We start from the raw sequence: 5,333 nt of genomic DNA, 5'->3' as shown, positions 1-5,333 counted from the left end.
ACACACACTCAGAGTTTGCCATTCTTTTTAGGCAACACCACAGTTAGTGATAACCAATCCGTGTGTTCTATTTCATAGATGAACTCGGTCTCTTTGAGTTTCTTGATCTCTTCCTTGATCTTTTTGGTAAATATCTCATTATAGGTATATGGTCACAAAATAGCTAGCCACCCCTAAAGACTTAGTTGGCATATGACCAAATACGTTGCTATTTATAAGTTCTAGTGACTCAAGATGCTTTCTACCCAATGAAAAGTGAAAATCCCTAGTTTGTTTGCCATAAAGGCAATGTTCACATACAAGAAAATCACTAAAACACAGCATAAGTAATTAACTAAAACATAGTAGAGTCTTCATTTCTTAACCATAAGATTACCCTTTCTAATCATCCACGATCTGCTCTCAAAGAATGCAGTGTACCCCAAATCATCCACTAGATATCAAGCTCTTGGCTAGCTTGGATACATGCATAACATTGTTTAGCATAAACTCTGTGCCATTATTCCACACCAACTAGATGTCTCCAACACCAACTATACCAAAGGCATAAGAGTCTCCAAGCTTCACTATGCTTGAGTCTTCACATAAGTATAGAATCAATCTCTATGTGGTGTAACGTGGAAGCTCACACTAGAATGGTGATTGCCCCTTAGGCGAAGCATAATGAGATGTGCTATGCCCCAATCTGTGAGAAAAAGGCATCTTGTGTGACAAGAGCATCCGTGCTAAGATCCGTTTGTGAATACCAAAACGTCTAAAACATTGGTCTTGGGAGACTCAACCACATTGTTGCCCCTTGTGTCACTGATAGATTTCTTACCATCGTGAGACTTCCCATGCTACTGCAACTTTGCTTACTTGTGTTGGGAAATTTTGTGCTATTCAAAGCTTTTGCATTTTATTAACTTCCAGTAGTGTCTATGTTCTTTGCTTAACTTTCATCATATTTTAATGCTTCTTGCCTTGCTATTGTGCTCTACTTACTTCAAGAGATTAGCGCTACTTTCTTTTGAAGTCACTTGATGAGATGCTTCAAAATCCCAAAGATGTGAAGCTCACATACATAGAACCTGCTCCAAAAATTGCAGAGTCGATTTTTGCTCCAAGGTGCAAACCTTACCCCAATGCAAAGCCCTCGTGCATGTGAAGGCGATGAAGATGCTCCCCCTAGCTTTGATACCAATTGTCAAGATTTGTGTGTGTGTGTGTGGGAGTAGTCCGTGTAGAGACGGAGAATACATGAAAAGTTTTTGGTGGAGTTACAATGTGAGTTATGCCTCCCAGACTTCTCATTCATTTAGGTAAGGAAGAATGTAATTGGGTGTGGTTGTTCGACTGGCCATTGACCATTATCTCACATATGAAGAGTTTTGGGTGGACTTACAATGTGAGTCATACCTCACGAACTTCTTATTTATTTACGTGAGGAAGATGACATTCTTGCAATGCTTCAACCTTGTGCAATGCTCACGTACTTGGTCCATGTAAGCTCAACACGATCAATGGGAACCACGTCTTAGAGGAGAGTGCCACTTGGGATTAGTGATATTAGCAACACTTTCTTTCACGGATTGGATGGCTAACTCTGTACTAGTGCATACGACTAATACTTCCCCCTTCAGCCCATTATCGCACGATCAGGCAGAGGGGGTCTCGCTCTCCAGCACCGTCTTCCGACAATGGTTCTTTGTTCTTTGGTATCCTCTTGCATCTCCAAATGAGGGTCAAGTCGAGGGCTACGTTGGCGGTCCATACTGTGGAGGTGGAGGTACGAAACGTTGTGCTCCCCAAACGACACCCAAAAAAAGGAAACACACACAGACACACACACACACTTTTTTTTTTTCTCAATTTTCGTGGTTGATGAATATCCTGTAAGCATCACTGGTGTTGTGCCCATAGAGCGGCTGCAAATCCACTAACAAATTCAAGGAAGAAGCAACATTTGCTACACAAGCCAATCAAAGACGGGAAGAGCATGCTGAGGAGTCAAAAGCAACGAGTTTCTCTCTTCTGAACGGACTAAGAGCCTGTGCTCACAAGAAGGATTTGTACCAAGTCAGTAGGATACACACTGTGCTTCGCAATAGTGGGCTACTTCAGAAAGAGGCATATATAGGGAACACATTGGTGAGTGTGTATGCCAAATGTGGTGCCCTAATCAAAGCACGAGAAGTTCTTGATGGGCTTCTTGTCCGCAATGTCGTCTCTTGGAATGCATTGATTGTAGGATATTCCCAACATGGCTGTGGCAAGGAAGCTCTTAGCTGTTTTCACCAGATGCGAAGGGAAGGCTTTTCTCCAAATGCAATCTCCTATGCTTGCACCTTGAAGGCCTGTGGCCTTACGCAAGATCTTCACATGGGTGAGAGAATTGGCAATGAGATTGCTATTCAAGGTCTGTTAGACAAAAATGTCTTGCTTGGCAATGCTTTGGTCGACATGTATGCCAAATGTGGTGCTCTCACAAAAGCCCAAAGAGTTCTTGATGGGCTTCCTATCCGGGATGTTATCTCTTGGAGTGCGTTGATTGCAGGGTATGCCCAACATGGCTGTGGCAAGGAAGCTCTGAGCTGTTTCTACCGGATGCGAAGGGAAGGCCTTTCTCCAAATTCAATCACCTATGCTTGCACCTTGAAGGCCTGTGGCCTTATCCAAGACCTTGATGTGGGTGAGAGAATTCACGATGAGATTGCAAGTCAGGGGTTGTTGGAGAAAAATGTCGTGCTTGGCGGTGCTTTGGTCGATATGTATTCCAAATGTGGTGCCCTAATGAAAGCACGAGAAGTTTTTGATGGGCATCCTCTTCGGGATGTTGTCTCTTGGAACACGTTGATTGGAGGATATGCCCAACATGGCTGTGGCAAGGAAGCTTTGGGCTGTTTCCACCAAATGCAAAGGGAAGGCCTTTCTCCAGATGCAATCACCTATGCTTGCAGCTTGAAGGCTTGTGGCCTTACGCAAGACCTTCACATGGGTGAGAGAATTGCTGACGAGATTTCTAGTCAAGGCCTCTTGGAGAAAAATGTGGTGCTTGGCAATGCTTTGGTCGACATGTATGCTAAATGTGGTGCTCTCGCGAAGGCCCGGAAAGTTCTTGATGGGCATTGTCTCCGTAATGTTGTCTCTTGGAGCGCATTGATTGCAGGATATGCCCAACATGGCTGTGGCAAGGAAGCTCTGGGTTGTTTTTACCAGATGCGAAGGGAAGGCTTTTCTCCAAATGCAATCACCTATGCTTGCACCTTGAAGGCATGTGGCCTTACGCAAGACATTGACATGGGTGATAGAATTCACGATGAGATTGCAAGTCAGGGGTTGTTGGAGAAAGATGTTGTGCTTGGCGGCGCTTTGGTTGATATGTATGCCAAATGTGGTGCCCTCACTAAGGCACAGAAATCTCTTGATGAACTTTCTGTCCGGGATGTCGCCTCTTGGAATGCGTTGATTGCAGGATATGCCCAACATGGCTGTGGCAAGGAAGCTCTGGGCTGTTTTTACCAGATGCGAAGGGAAGGCCTTTATCCAAATGCAATCACCTATACTTGCACCTTGAAGGCATGTGGCCTTACGCAAGACATTGACGTGGGTGAGAGAATTCACGATGAGATTGTGAGTCAGGGGTTGTTGGAGAAAAATGCTGTGCTTGATGGTGCTTTGGTCGATATGTATGCCAAATGTGGTGCCCTCATGGAAACACGGAAAGTTCTTGATGAACTTTCTGCCCGGGATGTTGCCTCTTGGAATGCATTGATTACAGGATATGCCCAACATGGCTGTGGCAAGGAAGCTCTTTGCTGTTTTCACCGGATGTGAAGTGAGGGTTTCTTGCCAGAAGAATGCTCTTTGAGTGCTCTTATAGGAGGATATAGCCAGCAAGGTTTTTGATCGAACGAGGGAAAAGTATGGCACTATGCCAGAGGAGTACTACACTTGCATGGTCGATCTTTTTTGGCGGGCAAGGTATTTTGACAAAGCTATGAGAATAATCAAGATTATGCCATCATCTGATTATCCTCGAGTTTGGGTGGCTCCTCTTTGTGCTTGTCGAAAATGGGGAGATGTGGAGCTTGGAAGATTGGCCTATGAGCGTGCAATAGAATTAGAAGAATGTGATGCTACAGCATATGTGTTAATGAGTAGCATTTATGTAGCTGCTGGCATGGAGGAGGTGGCACAAAACATTGAATGCATGAGAAACAAGAATGGTCATCAGAAGCAGCCAGGAGGTAGCTGCTGGATTGATGCAAGTGGAAAGGTTAATAGATTTGTTGTTGAGGATACCGAGCTTAGACAAATCTATTTGAAGCTACAAGATCTTGAACTTAAATTGTTCCTAAAAGGATATTCCCGAAGGTTTTGCTTTGCCAGCACTCTAAGAAACTGGCACATTGCTTGTGCAATCAGCAATAAGCCACAAAGGACAGCAAAAACATGTGAATATGCGGGGATTGCCTGCCATGACCTCTCTGATATCAAAATTAGTGAGATGTAAAATAGTGGACAAAGATGCAAATCGCTTGCACGTTTTTCGTTTTAGGGAATGCTGAAAGGAGAAAAGTCCACATGTACATTACATAGAAGAAGCAAAAGCAAGAAAAATTAATAATGAGCGGAACTAAAATACGGAGACATCACTAATCTTCTTGATATTTTGAAATGACTGACACTATTGCAAAGATAATCTTGAGCATTGACCAGTACGGTCATTTTAAAAATCCTTTGGTAACTTAATGTACACCCACATGCCCTCCCGCCGGAGAGTATGAGGTTGTCAATGCTGGTTAGCTATAAAGGTGGCCCGATATGCAAGAAATCGGCCATGGTTTGCATCTTAACCCCCTTGATTCCAGTAGCGATTGGTAGTTTCTTTTCATAAGTGTACATAAGCATGAATGGGCTATAGCCTATAGCCTAGTGCTTAGTAATGTTACAAACAAATTCACTCTATGGGAGCAAATGTTCTCGATTAGATTGATGGTGGGAGACATGCACGTATAGCATATCCTCGATGATTTGATTGGTGCGTTTGGTCTGTCCATCGGTTTCAGGATGATCCGAGAATGATATAGCAAAGTGAGTCTCTAGGTTTTTGCAAAACCATTTGCCAGAAATTGCCAGTGAACTTAGGATCACGGTCACTAACAATCTTCTTGGGCAAATTATACAACTTATATAAGTGCTCGATAAAGAGCTACGCTAACTCATGGCTCCTTACGGTGGTGAGAGTAGAAATAAAATGTGCCATTTTTGTGAGTCAACAACAACCTAGATGGCATCATGACCACAATTGGTCCAGGGCAATCCAATTGCAAAATCAATTTCTCGATTGG

The 5,333-nt window shown here is 43.5% G+C and overlaps 1 pseudogene across 1 annotated transcript; it reads left to right on the top strand.

Moving 5' to 3' along the window:
- Nucleotides 1–1,571: 1,571 nt before the first annotated feature.
- LOC147436951 (pentatricopeptide repeat-containing protein At5g39350-like) lies at nucleotides 1,572–4,684 on the top strand (annotated as a pseudogene). The gene is made up of 2 exons (XR_015184786.1): nucleotides 1,572–1,768; nucleotides 1,903–4,684. The product of XR_015184786.1 is annotated as a pentatricopeptide repeat-containing protein At5g39350-like (transcript).
- The last annotated feature ends 649 nt before the right edge of the window (nucleotides 4,685–5,333 follow it).

The sequence above is a fragment of the Adiantum capillus-veneris genome, chromosome 17, assembly GCF_014529385.1.
Source record: "Adiantum capillus-veneris isolate H3 chromosome 17, ASM1452938v2, whole genome shotgun sequence".
Lineage (NCBI taxonomy): Eukaryota > Viridiplantae > Streptophyta > Polypodiopsida > Polypodiales > Pteridaceae > Adiantum > Adiantum capillus-veneris.
Note: the sequence above shows the minus strand (reverse complement) of the source record. Positions and strands in the feature narration are given on the sequence as shown.